The sequence below is a fragment of the Diceros bicornis genome, chromosome 14 (assembly GCF_020826845.1).
Source record: "Diceros bicornis minor isolate mBicDic1 chromosome 14, mDicBic1.mat.cur, whole genome shotgun sequence".
NCBI classification, from domain to species: Eukaryota; Metazoa; Chordata; class Mammalia; order Perissodactyla; family Rhinocerotidae; genus Diceros; species Diceros bicornis.
The window spans coordinates 43,055,195-43,071,847 of NC_080753.1; the positions used below are offsets into that span (position 1 = coordinate 43,055,195).

General features: G+C 42.4%; 1 pseudogene; it reads right to left on the reverse strand.

Annotated features, from left to right (window-relative positions):
• Window positions 1-16,146, reverse strand: part of LOC131413381 (KATNB1-like protein 1) — a 37,542-nt pseudogene extending 21,396 nt beyond the window's left edge.
• Window positions 16,147-16,653: the final 507 nt, after the last annotated feature.

Consider the following 16,653-nt stretch of genomic DNA (forward strand, 5'->3'; position numbering starts at 1 on the left):
AAGGAATCCTGAGAAAAAAGAACAAAGCTGGAGGTATCACACTCCCTGATTTCAAAATATACTACAAAGCTATAGTAACCAAAACAGCATGGTACTGGCACAAAAACAGACACACAGATCAACGGAATAGAATCGAAAGCCCAGAAATAAACCCACACATCTATGGACAGCTAATCTTTGACAAAGGGGCCAAGAACATACAATGGGAAAAAGAAAGTCTCTTCAACAAATGGTGTTGGGAAAACTGGATAGCCATATGCAAAAAAGTGAAAGTAGACCCTTACCTTACACCATACACAAAAATTAACTCCAAATGGATTAAAGACTTGAATGTAAGACCTGAAACTATGAAACTTCTAGAAGAAAACATAGGCAGTACGCTCTTCCACATCGGTCTTAGCAACATCTTTTCAAACACCACATCTGACCGGGCAAGAGAAACAATAGAAAAAATAAACAAATGGGACTACATCAAACTAAAAAGCTTCTGCACAGCAAAGGAAACCATCAACAAAACGAAAAGACAACCTAACAATTGGGAGAAGATATTTGCAAACCATACATCTGATAAGGGCTTAATCTCCAAAATATATAAAGAACTCACGCATCTCAACAACAAAAAAACTACCAACCCAATTAAAAAATGGGCAAAAGACCTGAACAGACATTTCTCCAAAGAAGATATACAGATGGCCAACAGACACATGAAAAGATGTTCAAAATCACTAACTATCAGGGAAATGCAAATCAAAACTACAATGAGATATCACCTCACGCCTGTCAGAATGGCTATAATTAACAAGACAGGAAACAATATGTGTTGGAGAGGATGTGGAGAAAAGGGAACTCTCATACACTGCTGGTGGGAGTGCAAACTGGTGCAGCCACTATGGAAAACAGTATGGAGATTCCTCAAAAAATCAAGGATAGCACTACCATATGATCCAGCTATTCCACTGTTGGGTATTTATCCAAAGAACTTGAAAACACCAATTTGCAAGGGTACTTGCACCCCTGTGTTCATTGCAGCATTATTCACAATAGCCAAGACTTGGAAGCAACCTAAGTGCCCATCAAGGGACGAATGGATAAAGAAGCTGTGGTATATATACGCAATGGAATACTACTCAGCCATAAGAAACGATGAAATCCAGCCATTTGTGACAACATGGATGGACATTGAGGGTATAATGCAAAGTGAAATAAGTCAGAGGGAGAGGGTCAAATACCGTATGATTTCCTTCATTAAGTAGTAGATAATAACAACAATAAACAAACACATAGAGACAGAGATTGGATTGGTGGTTACCAGAGGGGAAGGGGGGAGGGAGGAGGGTGAAAGGGATAATTTGGTACATGTGTGTGGTGATGGGTTGTAATTAGTATTTTGGTGGTGAACATGATGTAGTCCATGCAGAAATAGAAGTACAATGATGTACACCTGAAATTTTTACAATGTTATAAACCAATTAAAAAAAAATAAATAAATAAAATAATTTTGGATTTAAAATTGCAAAGAGAGTAGAGAGAGTTCCTATATACCTTTCACCCATTTCCCCTCGTTGTTAACATCTCACATTATCATGGAGTATTTGTTAAAACAAAGAAACCAACACCAGGGCTGGCCCCGTGGCCTAGTGGTTAAGTTTGGCAGGCTCTGCTTCACGGCCTGTGTTTGGTTCCCCGGGCGCAGACCTACACTGCTTGTCGGCAGCCATGCTGTGGTGGCAACCTACATACAAAATAGAGGAAGATTGGCACAGATGTTCGCTCAGGGCGAATCTTCCTCAGCAACAAAACAAAACAAACAAAACAAACAGAAACTACCATTGATATATTATTATTATTTTTTTATTTTTAACTAAAAGGTTTATTTCCTTTAATCTAAAAGCATTCAACACATTTATTTGAGGTTTCAGATGTTTGGGGGTGCAGGCTAGTGGCTCCCTGAAGGACACAGAAAAGGTGGTTAATTAAATGCTCCTATTATATCCATGCTCAAGAACAAACCCCATAGGAAGTTTTGATCCCCAGCATTTGAAGTAGTTCCTTCTGTCCCAGAACATTTTCAGTTCTAAACCTGTAGGGGTGTCTGGGGTCTCAGAGGGAGTTTCCATCTTACAGGATGATGGGGTGGGCAGGGCAATTTCTCTAGCATCCTGTCCATGGAGTTTCTTGGGGGGCGAGGTTAAAATCTGAAGAACGGAGCTCTTGGGGCCTCCATCTGGTCATCCTGCAGGCACTGGTAGAAGCCCACTTTCTTCCTCCTATTTGGGAAAATCCTGGGTCTGGCTCCAGAGGGTAAGCATCATCGAGTCCTCAAAGGCCAGCTCTGGGACTAGATGGCTCGTAGGATCCAGCATGGAGGCTCCTGCCCCACTCCTTTGAGAAAGGTCAGAAATCTTGGATCTTTCTTGGTGGGGGTGACCTCATTTACTTATTATGAAAATATAAGCTCCACCTATAGTTGTTTGACTATCTCACAACCACCTGGGGAAGTTACTGACAGGTGGATCCTTAAACCCAGATTCAGTGGATCTGGGTTGGGTCCTAAAGATCTGTGTTTCTAACAAGCACTTTAGATGATTCTGATTCAAGTAGCTGGTCCTTAAGTCTGTTTATGCCGTTCAACCAGCCTGCCTATTCTGGGCACTAGAATTTGGATGGCTGTCAGCTGAGGGTATCATTTTTGGCATTCCCCAGAGGGGCACCTTTATGCAGAATTTTATTTTACTGTCATTCTTTGAAAGTAACTGAACAGGGGCCAGCCCCGTGGCTTAGCGGTTAAGTGCGCACACTCTGCTGCTGGCAGCCCAGGTTCGGATCCTGGGCGCGCACCGACTCACCACTTGTCCTGCCATGCTGAGGCGGCGTCCCACATACAGCAGCTAGAAAGATGTGCAACTATGACATACTACTATCTACTGGGACTTTGGGGAGAAAAAGGGGAAAAAAAAGGAGGAGGATTTGCAACAGATGTTAGCTGAGGGCTGGTCTTCCTCAGCAAAAAGAGGAGGATTGGCATGGATGTTAGCTCAGGGCTGATCTTCCTCACAAAAAAAAAGAAAGTAACTGAACATACATTGTGGAAGGAGAACTGGTACAATTTGCTAAACACTTAACTCAAGCATAAATGTATACGTCACAAACTATATACAGTGTTGTTCCAGTGATAAACATCCATTCTCCACTAGATGTGGCCAAGGGAATTGTTTTGTTCTGGGTCCTGGCTCCTGGATTTCTGTTGGTTGTCCAGGATCTTTCTATTTATTCTCTCACCTACTGCAGGTGGGTCTGTCTTGGAATGATCACTCTGTCATCAGGATTTCTAATAACAATTGAAGATGTAATGTAAGTCCTCGTGTTTTCAGGCTCTCCAAAGCCACTCTTCACTTTAATATTCAGAGAGCCATGATCTAGGCCCCCATTCTGCCTGACAGGCACTTGGGTTCTCAGGGAATACACATACATTCTTGGAGGTATTGTTCTTCCTTCTCACTTCACATTGCTGAGCCCAGCTTCTCTCCTGCTCCCACCTTCTCCACTATTCCTCTTCTGTGTGTATAGAAGTGATGGACTTTCTGTATTCTAAGGGGCCTAAGCAATACTTACAGCATTCTTTAATTTCCACTTAATAAGTATCTTTGAACTTCTGAAAGTTTCTATGCGGGAATTTTAGGTCATGCCACGTGTGCTCCATCTTCTAAGGTCTGCCCATGATGACCTTCATCCAGATGCATCCAGAAGCATTTTGTCTAATATAGATCATTATTTCCTCTGACATTGATTTCCTTAAGTTCAGAAATACAATTCAAAAGTCATAAAAAACTGGCTCGGGGCTGGCCCAGTGGCACAGCTGTTAAGTGCGCGTGCTCTGCTTTGGCGGCCTGGGGTTCGCAGGTTCGGATCCCGGGCACGCGTTGATGCACTGCTTGTCAAGCCATGCTGTGGCGGCGTCCCATATTAAGTAGAGGAAGATGGGCACGGATGTTAGCCCAGGGCCAATCTTCCTCAGCAAAAACAGGAGGATTGGCATGGATGTTACCTCAGAGCTAGTCTTCCTCACCAAAAAAACAAAACAAAAAAAAACTAGCTCAATACTTCACTGACTTTTCTTGTGTTTCTTATGTAATATAAAGACTCAACCGGATGAATGGTATCCAGTCTTTCAGTCACTCTTACCATGCTGGCCTGTGGAAACTGAAGAACTGTAAATATTACAATTAACATTTATCAGACATTTGATGTTTCTGATGTTGCCCTGTTCTCACTTTTCAACCCCCATGTGGTTTTTCATTTAGAATATGATTCTAGATACCAGCTATTTTATCTGATTTCATAAATACCAGTGATTTCTTTTTCTATTTGGCCTACATCTTTCTTCATTCCAGAGCTGGGCTGACTTAGATCTCTAATGACCACAGGTGCGTGGTTTTACCACCAGGTCCAGCTTCTGGGGCTCTGCATGAATTTGGGGGCCTATGAGTCTTGAAATTTTAATCAGTGGCAAGGGAGTATAGAGCTCATGCATGTGACAAAGAATATCAAGATATTTTGCTCCCTTTATTTTCATAAATGTATATCTATTAATGAATAACTGCTTTCTTTGCTATTGTAGCTTTCTTTAGGCCAATTTTCTCCTCTTATGATCACTAGCTCCTCTCTTCATTCGTCCAAAGGATCACTGTCATATTTAACATACTTTACTGAAGATATGAAAATAAAGTAAAAGAACTACAATTCAGAAAGGAAAATCTGTACTCTGTGGTGGTTCTCAGATCCCATTGCTCCTGAAGCTTCTCAGCCATGCCCTTTCACAAGGGCCATCTCTGCTCCCCTTCCTCCTTGCCTTCTCCTACTCCCACTGGTGTCTCCAAGTTCCTGGGTCTGCTCCCCTCCTACACAGACAGGCGTTCCCTCGACTCTCTCCTTGGTCCTAAGGTCCACAGCTCCAACATCTTTTCTTCTTAGCTCCAGCCATAGGAGAATTAGGGTTAACCTCAGGATAATCTCTCAGCCTCAGGGCCAGGATTAGGGTAAAGCAATGAAGTACTCACTAAGGCACACATTTTAAGGGGGCATCAAAAAACTCAATAATCAGGATCAAAAATATTTTAACGCAATATTTAAAAAAAGCAAAATTAATGCAGAAAATCCATGATGAACAAAATATCAAGAGTTTAAATGAAGACAGGCTGATCGTTTGTTTTATGACTCTGCTTTATTGCACAACAGGCATCAGCCTGTGTTTCTAGGCCCACAAGTCCAGGTGGGTTTATGAGGGGTGACAGTGGCGTGTGAACAGATTGGGCAACGTGGGGCTTGATATATAGCCATATTTTTAAATTGTAATGCTTGTATTAACCCTTTCTACTTGGTTGAAGATGTGGGAGGGTATTTTTTGTGTGTCTATAGGGCTGTACATTTTTCCTTTGGCCTCAGGCTCCAACACTGCACTGCTCAGCAATGTTCCATCCACAATGAAAAAAAGTTTTTTATATTATGGTCAGAGCAGGATTCTGGGCCCTGCCACGCACAATTAAAGCCTATCAAAGTGTCCCCCTTACCTGAAAATAAAAGAGCAGTCTCCTCCCGAAATGAAGTCTGGTATCCCTATAGTAATAAGTATATGTCACAGCCAGCTTTTTAAAATCACAAAATCATATTGTCACAAAATGCATTCCACCAATGACTATTTGTGAATCAGGTCTCTGCACTCTTTGTGAGAAGAGGCAGAATTTTCTGCAAGCCTCTGGCTCTTTGGTGGGAAAAGCGATTCCTGGAAGAAGGTGGAGAAGTCATTAAAATCTTTAACACTCTACCTGACTTGCAACCTCCGGGGCAGTTGCTGATAATCATTCCTTGAGCACGCCTAGGAAGGCTACACTTTTCTATGCATTATCTCATTTAATCTTTACAAACAAATCTGTGACACTCGTATTATCATTCGCTTTTTACAGCCAAAGAAACTGAGTCTCAGGGAAATTAAATGACTCACCTAGCTAACAGCACAATTGGGACCTGACATATAAGGATCTGGTAAGTACAAATATGCTGGCATTCTGTTTAAGGACTGTAAGTTTTGCTGTATGTATCAATCTTTTTATTTGAGCAAAATAAGTGCAACAGGAGTTTCCTGAATTCATAACTCTATGTACCTGCTTCCAAGAAAGGCAGCATCCAAATTATTCTTCACTGAAGGATGTGTTATAACGTCCCTCGGTAACGAATTCAGTGATTCTTGACTGATATACATCCGGGGGGAAAAATCTTAATTACACAGATTGGTTTAATAAGAAAACCTGATAATCAAATTAATTCAAATGAAGGAAAGGAGGCCAAAGTTTGATGTCTGGCATAGAAACTTGAATTCTATTACCGTAGTCCTTGACTTATGACTATGGGGGCTGTGTGTGTGTGTGTGTGTGTGTGTGTGTGTGTGTGTGTGTTTGTCTCTGTAGCAATGTTGCCCAATAGAATTTTCTGGAATGAGGGAAGTGCTCTATATCTGCACTCTCCAATGAAGTAGCCACACATGACAACTGAACACTTAAAGGGTGGCTGGTGCAACTGGGGAATTGAATTTTAGTTTTATCAATTTTAATTAATTTACCTGTACATTTAAATGTCCACATGTGGCTATGGCTACCACATTGGACAGCATGGGGCTACAGAACAGGAGCGACAACATTGCAATTCAGCTCTTCTGGCAGTTGCTCTGATTCATTTTCCTGCACACATTCCAAGATGGAACTTTTTGACCCTAAATTCTGAGTTCGAATAGGTAAGGTAGGATTACAACGCAACTCGAGCGTAGCCACGTGAGTGAAAGCTGAATGAGGACAAACCTTTCCAAAGAAGGGTCACATGTCTACGGGGGAGGAAAATCTGGTCCAACAAACCGGGTAAATTGCATATTGGAAAGCTCTATTGTGTTTTACCGCCAATGTTCATCTGGTAGAGTGATTGATTCTCCTGTTAGAACGTAATGCAAACATAATCTGAATGCTTATTGACGCTGAAGCCTACCACAGCTAGAGAAGAACACCATTTGTATTTCACTGACCCAGACGGGTTACAGTAAAGGGCTGCATAGCACGTTCCAAGCAGAATTTATGGAGCACAGTGCTTCCCATTATATTTTCCTGTCAGGGAACTATTTTACCTTCTATTAAATTACACAAATATGGTTTCATTTTTATAACACTATTTCTCCTATCTCTGAACACCTGCATCTTCTCCTTCACAATATCACCTTCTCTCTTTGTATTGCAATTTGGTCCCCATAACTACTCTGTTCCTTTTATTCTTAGAATATTCTTCTCAATAATATTCTCAAGAAGATTCCTGACCTTCTATTTTAACTTTTACTCGATTCCACAATCTTTTCCTTTATTCGCATTGTAACAGCACCATCTACTGCATGACTCAACTGTGGTCAAATTTACTTTAACAGACCCCCCCCACTCCCCCCAGTTGGTGAATCCTTCTGGATGCCAGTTGAAATGCAGCCCCTCAGGCACCAGTGCCAACATTTAAGCAGTAAAAAGAGAAAAAGCCATCCATGGCAAAAGCCAGAGGAAAGGCCAGAAAACAGATGGGAGATACCAGGAAAGGTATCATTGGTGCCTTATGTGGAAAAAATGTCCTGTAAGGTAAAGACTGAGAATGCTTCCCTTGAGGGCATCATCTACCACCTTGGTGAGAGTACTTACCAGATGGCAGAGGGGTGAGAAGTTAATGGAAGGTGTTGTTGAAGCTGCCGCTGCAAGTGTGGACCATACTTTCAAGAAAGTTGGATAAGGAGAGGAGAGAATGAAAAGGAGCCACAAAGGGCTCAGGGTGAAGTGGTTTTTGTGTAGGATGGGAGAAACTTGAGCAAGTTAATGTCGGCTGGGACCTCCCTGCCTCTGAGAGACACAGCTACCCTTGGCCCAAGGCCACAGTCCAGGGCTCCCTGCTCTGATGTCAGTGACTTTCTGAGAGCTTGCTCCCTCCTGCTTCTGTCCACTCACACCTCTATACCTGTGGTCTCAGGTCCATCTCCTGTCACCTCAGTGAAAATCTCAGTCCTTTCACCGGTTTTTACACACGTACTCATGTTTTGCAATTTTTTTGTGTGTATGTGAGGAAGATTAGCCCTGAGCTAACATCTGTTGCTCCTCTTTTTGCTGAGGAAGACTGGCCCTGGGCTAACATCCATGCCCATCTTCCTCTGCTTTATATGGGGCGCCGCCACAGCATGGCCAGATAAGCAGTGAGTAGGTCTGCACCCGGGATCTGAACCTGTGAACCCTGGGCCATGGAAGTGGAGCACGTGAACTTAATCACTACACCACCAGGCCAGCCCCGATACGCATGTTAATAGTAATGAAAATAATCAAAAATGTCATAAGTTAGGAAACTTGGAGGAAGTCTGGAGGTACTCCTGGAGAGGGGTTACACCGCAAACCACATTGCCTTCTGCTGTTCTGCTGGCTCCTCCTCCATCCTCCCCGGCTTCCTCCTGCTTCTTTAGAGCAAGGAGTTCCTTTCCTCTTCTAGAGCTGAGTGATCCTCCCACAGTCAGGCCCCTGCAAGCTCTCACCTTCAACCTTTATGGGCTTATCAATTAATTTTTCTTTCTTTTTTTTTTTTTGGTGAGGAAGACTAGCCCTGAGCTAACATCTATTGCCAATCCTCCTCTTTTTGCTGAGGAAGATTGGCCCTGGGCTAACATCCGTGCCCATCTTCCTCTACTTTATATGGGACGCCGCCACAGCATGGCCTGACAAGCTGTGCGTGGGTGCGCACCCGGGATCCAAACCGGCGAACCCCAGAGCGCGCACACTTAACCGCTTGCGCCACGGGGCCAGCCGCCATCAATTAATTTTTCTAACAAATCTCCAAGAGGAATTTTCATGCCATTTGCTAAGAGAATTCAATTTTTCTCCATCCCGTTACATTAGCAATCTGGGGATCCAGAGTTTATAGAGATACAGAGATTGATTCATGGAGCAAAGTGCTGGGAGACACTTGGAGGAGACGGGAGGGCTGCTGTCTTATTTCTTGTTATTGGCGAGGCAGAAGGTAAGAATGGGTAAGAATGAGGGTGAGTCTACATGGGTGGCAGGATATTTATGAGGGACAGGATGGGATAGTGAGGACATGGGGGTCTTGGAGTCAATATTCTCTATGAGAGCCAGATCATCTGCTAGGAGAGAGAGGTGAAAAAGGTTTGGGATACTAGCTGAAGGGAGAGAGAAGGGGAGAGGGAGAGGGAAAAGGCGGCAGGGGGGAGAGAGAGAGAGACCTATTCTTGGACAGGGAAAAAGATCGACAAGCTGAATTGAGAATCCTTCTGAGACGACAAATTGTACATCTGTGAAAACACTAATTCTCATTGTTGTACTTTTCTCCAGCAGTGCTGTCACTAAGTTATGGAAGCAGAGAAGGAGGAGTGTAGGACTGATCCAAGATTGAGAGTTTGTAGACCAGGACAGTCCAGGGACTGGCTGATGAGAGCTCAGCTCTGGAGCTTTATTTATTTTATTTTTTTTCTTTTTTTGTGAGGAAGATTAACCCTGAGCTAACATGCGATGCCAATCCTCCTGCTTTTGCTGAGGCAGATTGGCCCTGGGCTAACATCCGTGCCCGTCTTCCTCTACTTTATATGGGACGCCGCCACAGCAGGGCTTGACAAGCAGTGCTTCAGTCTGTGCTGGGATCCGAACCTGCGACCCTGGGGCCACCGAAACGGAGCGCGCGCACTGAACTGCTACGCCACGGAGCAGCCACGGAGCTTTATTTTGAAGTCCTGGCGAGCAAGGGAAGAGTGCGTGCAGGAGCCTCCCCAGCAGGGGGGGGGGGGTCACCTATGGTGGACCGGGTTACTTTGGTGATAATAAAGGTAGAAGGAGGGATGCTTTCGTACCAATTTTATTTAAGCACCTTGGGCCGTTTTAGTTCAAACTTGTGATGACACCTCCATTTTCTTCTGACTCTTGCTATGGTTTCTTTCACCTACTTTGGTCAAAAATGGTTGATCTCTGATGACTTTATGTTAATTTCTTAAACGTTATTTATCCTTCATGCTCAGGTTTGCTTGTCTTTCCTGCCTTTTTTCCCTTACAAAATAGCTCAGGACTGACACCCAGTGGCCTGTTAGTATAGAGCTGAGAAATGCTGAGTTTTCTTCAGCACAGCCCTAGAAAATCATAAACAAGCATATGCTTCGTTGGTGAAGAAAGTAAAAGCAGAACTTCCTGTTCCTCCAGCAGTCAAGAGAAGAATGCATCCTTTACAGAACTCAGAGGACCCTCAGAAAATAAGAAAGGCTTTGACCTCAGAAATAGACATAGTTCTTTGGGAGCTGAGTGAATTTAGCCAGAAACCATATTAAACTGGGAATGAAAGCAGATCAGTATTTAGAAGAAAAAGGAAAAAAAGAAAAAGGCTTCTCAGATTACGGAGAGTTAAGAAAAGAGATTCTGAATATAAAGCCAAGTTGGGAAGATGGGGGATCTTGGATAAATCAATTTTTTCAAACAAACATGTATTGAGGACCTACTATAACTGGCTTGTTGAGCAGTCTCACTTCAGAGGGAGATGTAAGTGTGAAGAAATTTTATTTTTCCTTTCCGTTATTGCTTTTAGTTATGCTCTGTCAAATATCCCTTTCCTGACCCTTAATGAAATCTTGGGCAGATTTAATAACTTTTGGTTACTAAAAGTCCATTTTGTTTAAAACTCCAATAATATGCAATTCAAATCTCAAATATTACCATACCCTACTCGCACTTCAGGTACTAGGTCACAAAGAAAGCTTAACTTTACAGAAGTCATAATTTTTTAAATTGAGATATAATCGACATACAACATTGTCTTAGTTTTAAGGGTACAACATAATGATTTGATAGATGTATATATTGCAAAATGATTATCAATAAGTCTAGTTAACATCCATCACCATACACAGTTGCAAATTTTTTTCTTGAGATGAGAACTTCTAAGATCTATTCTCTTAACAACTTTCAAATATGCAATACAGTATTGTGAACTATAGTCACCATGCTGCCCATTACATCTCCATGACTTTTTTATTTTATAATCGTCATAATTTTTAAGAATCTGAGTCATATAAACCATATTATCTGACCACGTTGTAATAATCACAACAGAAATAAACAATACAAAGACTTAAAGAATCTAAATGTTTGGAAACTAAAAAATGAATTCCCAAAAACTCATGGGTTAAAAGAGCAACTACAGGAGAAATGACAAAATATTTGTGCTTGAAGAACTGGGAAGGTTCTACATATCTGAACTTGTGAGATTGAGTTAAAGGAAAATTTATAACCTGATGTGTATTTATTAAAAAAATAACAAAATCTGGAAATAAATAAAGCTTTTTACTCATGAAGCTATCAAAGAGTGATAGTGTAAGCTTAAAGAAAATAGAAGAAAGTAACAAAGATAGCAGAAAATAAAGAATTAGAAAACAAAACAATAAGAGGATCAAAAAAGTAGAAACTTCTTTGTAAAAAGAAAATAATAAACCATCTTCTAATGAGATGAACAAGATAGAAGGCACAAATAATATTTGGAGTAAAAAACAAATATAACTAGGGGCCAGCCTGGTGGCGCAAGCAGTTAAGTGCACGCACTCCGCTGTGGCGGCCTGGTGTTTACCGGTTCGGATCCCGGGCTCGCACAGACGCACCGCTTGGCAAGCCATGCTGTGGCGGCGTCCCATATAAAGTAGAGGAAGATGGGCATGGATGTTAGCCCAGGGCCAGTCTTCCTCAGCAAAAAAAGAGGAAGATTAGCAGATGTTAGCTCAGGGCCGATCTTCCTCACAAAAAGCAAAACAAAACAAACCCCCAAAAACAGAAATAGCTACAGATACAGTGGAGATTTTTAAAATCATGAGACTACGGTAAATAATTTTATGTGAATAATTTGAAAACTTGAACAAAATGCAGTGTCTTCAAGAAAAATATGTGATCAAAAACTAATTCAAGAAGAATTAAAAAACCTAAAGAGAACTACAGCTGATAATTTATAACTTCCTTCTTCTGCAAACTATGCCACGTTTTCTTTTACCTTCAGCCACGACCTCAGCTAGCCAGGGTTCTTTACCTGCTGGGGGGACCCAAGCCTTCATTTCTGAAGTGTTGAATCCTCAGCAGTCTTGCCTTTCCTTGTTTGATGTAGACCCTTTTCATCAACCATTTTTTCCTTCCTGATTGCAAGTTAAAAATGGTTGCATTTAACAGCAGATTTTTTGCATATTGCAAAAATTTTAAAGTATATCCAAGCATCATTCAATTATCATTATGGAGATTTTAATACAGGTAAGAATTGTCCTGAAAACACTTATGAAATTTGAGTACTACCATCTTAATATTTATGTAAATATTAAGAAATAATTAGGAAAGATGATCTTTTTCCTTTCAAAAGTTTTTCACTATAAGGCACATAATATTAAAGTCAAGAAACCATTAAGTTATGTAATACTTTTCTTTTAATCATTATTTGTCTTTTACCTTAAATTAGCTGAATAAAGCAGGTGAACAGTGTAATTATAACATACTAGATTTGATCAAAACTATTGGATTTAAGAAATAACATATTTATGTGCAGAAAAGATATTAATTTAACAAGAAAAATGGCGTACTGTATATAAACTATAGATCCTATACTGTTACAGGTAAAAAAATATTCTGAGGCACTTAGATTCACAGTGAAGGAGAAACTCATTGAAATTTTCTTTTTATAAAAACATCACACTATTTATTTTAGTATCTGAGATAAAAACAGAAGCTAAAAATATAGGAGAATAGTTTTAGTTTTTTAACTTTGTGTTTGATTTACTAATATCTCTCCAGAAGTTCAAACCCTACGTGTTTCATTTTTATTCTGATACAACAAATTTAAATAGAGAAAAGTTTGTTTTATTTAAAAGCATCTGGAATGCTCATTTTCCCCTCAAATAAATATTTCACACAATGCGGTGCTCAGAATAAGGTGAAATGAAGTATATTACTATTTGTAGCAGTAGTTTCTTTCTTTCTTTTTTTTTTTTTTTGGTGAGGAAGATTATCCCTGAGCTAACACCCAATGCCAATCCTCTTCTTTTTGCTGAGGAAGATCGGCCCTGGGCTAACATCTGTGCCCATTTTCCTCTACTTTATATGAGACGCCGCCACAGCATGGCTTGAGCAGTGGTGCGTCAGTCTGCACGTGGGATCCGAACCTTGGAACTCCGGGCCGCTGAAGCGGAGTGCGCGCACTTTACCGCTGTACTACCGGGCCGGCCCCCATAGTTTCTATTTTAATGCTGATGTATATATATTTAATTTTTTCAATTGTCTTCTAAGATCAAAAATTGCTGTTTGGTTTGAAATGACAGTACACCAACAATGTGCATCAATGCCTCCATTTGAACTTGCTGGCGCAGAACGTTCGGTTTTATCACTCTGCAGACTTACCTTGAACAGCATCCAAAAACCAAGGTGAAAATTGTGTTTGCAGTTAGAGGCACTCCCTGGATGTCATTCTGGGGAAGGTCTGGTCTCTGGCGAATAACAGAGGCTGAAGATGTGCAATAGTTAAGAATGTGTGATGTGTTAGTGTTCTTAGTGATAGTCTGAGCGTTATCTATGCTACTTAATTCAGCTGGATATGTTTCACTGAAAACTCCACTCCAAAACTTGTTTTAAAAAGTCTGGGAGGGCCAGCCCCATGGCTTAGCGGTTAAGTGAGAACGCTCCGCTGCTGGTGGCCTGGGTTCGGATCCCCGGCGCGCACCAATGCACTGCTTCTCCGGCCATGCAGAGGCCGCGTCCCACATACAGCAACTAGAAGGATGTGCAACTATGACATACAACTATCTACTGCGGCTTTGGGGGAAAAATAAATAAATGAATAAAATTATTAAAAAAAAAAGTCTGGGAGCCTGGAGTTGAGTTTCTGGCTGACACTGATATAGCGACACATTCCCTGCCGAACATACCTGAGAAGTTACCACGATAGGCTGTGCATTTCTACCATGTTGTTGGTTTTCAGGAACTTATAGACAACAGGCCAAATCTTCTAAATTAGAGGTATCAGATGTGGTGATGGTTCAAAAGTTCCTAAAACAAAGTCCAACTGAATAAACTTAAAATGGTGGGGTGGGACAGACTGATACAGGGCATAAAGTTCTGTGTAGAAGGGTCTTAAACTCAGATTTGCAGGGAAATTCTGATTCCTGCCGTGGACGTCTGAAAAGACCATACTCTGTTGTAGATCTTGCGGGGGGGCAACTGAAAGTCATGGACTGGTTCGAATTCCAGTCTACAAGCTGCTGTGAACTTGCACAAGCCGCATTTTCTGACTCAATTGCCGTTGCTCCTCCTCGTGCCTTTGTTGGTGCTGTGGCTACTGCTGTGGTTGTAGCTACCTCACCTTCAGCTTGCGTTGAGGGCCAAAGAATGTTGCTGCTGGCGATTTGAACACATAAAGCTACACTTATAAAAAGAATCTTGGACATAAGTCAGGACTTCATCTGTTACGCCAACAGATAAAATCCTCACCAGAAAGTCAGATCTAAAAAATTCCTCATTCTCTGTGTTTGTTGTCTTCGAAATCAATGTCTAAGTCTTTCCTAGTCCTGTATAAGTCACTATTATTGTTATATGGAAAGAATCTCACATGATTTCCAGAGAGCATCAGGTTCATCTCCTGAGATGGAAAAATTGAGTCATGTTTTAGGTAATTATCATTTCCCGTTTGGCACCACATTGTCTTGCCGATTACTGCCTTCAAGCATAGATTTATTTTAAAAACTTCCTTCAAAGGCTATAGTATCTGAAACAAGATAAAGATACCTGGACTCATTTTGCTGCATCATAGCACGCAGATGAAAACTAGGATTAACGGATCTTTATTTAGAGTTAACTTGGTAGATTTTTTCCAGTAGGGCTACTTTTAGTCTCATTAGTAAAGGATCCATTACGGCAGGGAAAGGGCTGACTATGTGGCACAACACAGCCTCTCCAGTGGTAAACAGTAAAGGTAGCTTCTATTTTGTTTTTGTAAATGCTCCGTTCCTTCTTCATTTGGGAGAGAGCTTGAGTTGCACTGATATAATCTAGGCTGCCATTTTTAAAATCTATGAGTACATGTGATTGAACCCAGGTCCATTGCCTTTCTTTGGTAAGAAGCCGGTACACGTCACAGCCCTCTCTTCAGGCTTAATCATCTGAATGTGGTTCTTGGCCCAACAAAGCATCTCAGTAGCCTGATCCTCCAGTGCACAATTCTGCCTTGGTATATTCTAGAATGTTTTTTCCTTTGACATCCCAGACAGTAGGTGGAAAAAGTCTAGTTTGTGTTTAGTTCCAAAGATGAATTTTTTGTTCAGATTTCAAGTATGAAATGGAGGTTGAATTATGACTGGAGCAGCTACTGCATAAAAGCCAGTGAAGGTAGAAATAAAGATCCATCTTTCCCTTTCTTGTTCTGTCCATGAGGAGACTTTAACCTCCCTTGGAAATTCATTGCCAGGAATCTGAATGAATTATCTTGCAGACACCTTAATTGGCAGATGAAGCACATCTTCATAAAAGAAGAGGTTCTAGGGGAAGCTATCAGGCTGCTGGCAGGGGGAGGCCATCAGCTCCATCAGTTCTCTTGGGAGACAGTACACCTAGAGAGTTTATGCCCGGTGTGGCTGATGCTGACGCTCAGCTCTGCCTGCAGTACGGTTAAGTCCATATACCCTTTGATGTGTAACACACCGGAGGCGGGAACCCTAAGGAATCTTCCATAGTAGGAGAAGCAGAAAAGACCAACATGTCTCTAATGACAGCCAACACAAAGCCATTCAGAGCCAGAAATATGAATTTTCCTATCCTTTTCAGGCCTTCTCTGAGTTTTGCTCTATGGCTATTCTGACCTCTATTTCCGTTAGCTGAGGAGGATTTTAACGCAGCATCCCCAAAACTCTTTTCTCAGTTATCTATTGAGCCTATAAACTGTATTGTACAGCCTTATTAATAAGATTTTGTGAAAAGGTGGCAGGCTATCCAAACGGGTGAACTCTCTAATAGTTGGGTCTCTGTCACTTGGAAGAGCTCGATCTGATTCCTTCAGCTGGCTTTGGTTTGATGTTTTCTGCATGGGTTTCCGCCGCTGGCGGGTGCCTGCCCCAGGCCTGAGGTGGCCTGGTCCCCGGGCCTGCAGAGGTTCGGACGACGGCGGGCTGCAGACAGACGCAGGGTTGCCGCGGAGCTGCGCCGGCTCCCTCTCTGCTCTCCCGAGGATGGCGAGGGCGCCCCCAGGCCAGGTCAACCCCAAGCGCGCCTGCAAGGCTGGGGGCGTGCCCGAGCCGGCACCGAAGATAGCAGACCTGAGTGGAGAGGCGCGGGAGACCGTCTACACCCGCGGCACTGCTGCCCATAAATGAGAGGAGCCTGGGCGGCGGTGGGAGTCCTGGCCGGGGTCCCCCGCGATGGCGCTGCTCCCCGTGTTCGTCGGGGCACCCTCTCGGGATGAAGAAGGCGCCCCAGCCCTGACCCCCGACTTCTCACTCGCGGAGCTTGGGCGCCACTAGCGTCGTGTCTGCGGATGTGCCCGCTGCCCCGGGCGGACATAGGGTGGACTGGGAGTCCGGGTCGGGAGGGGGGC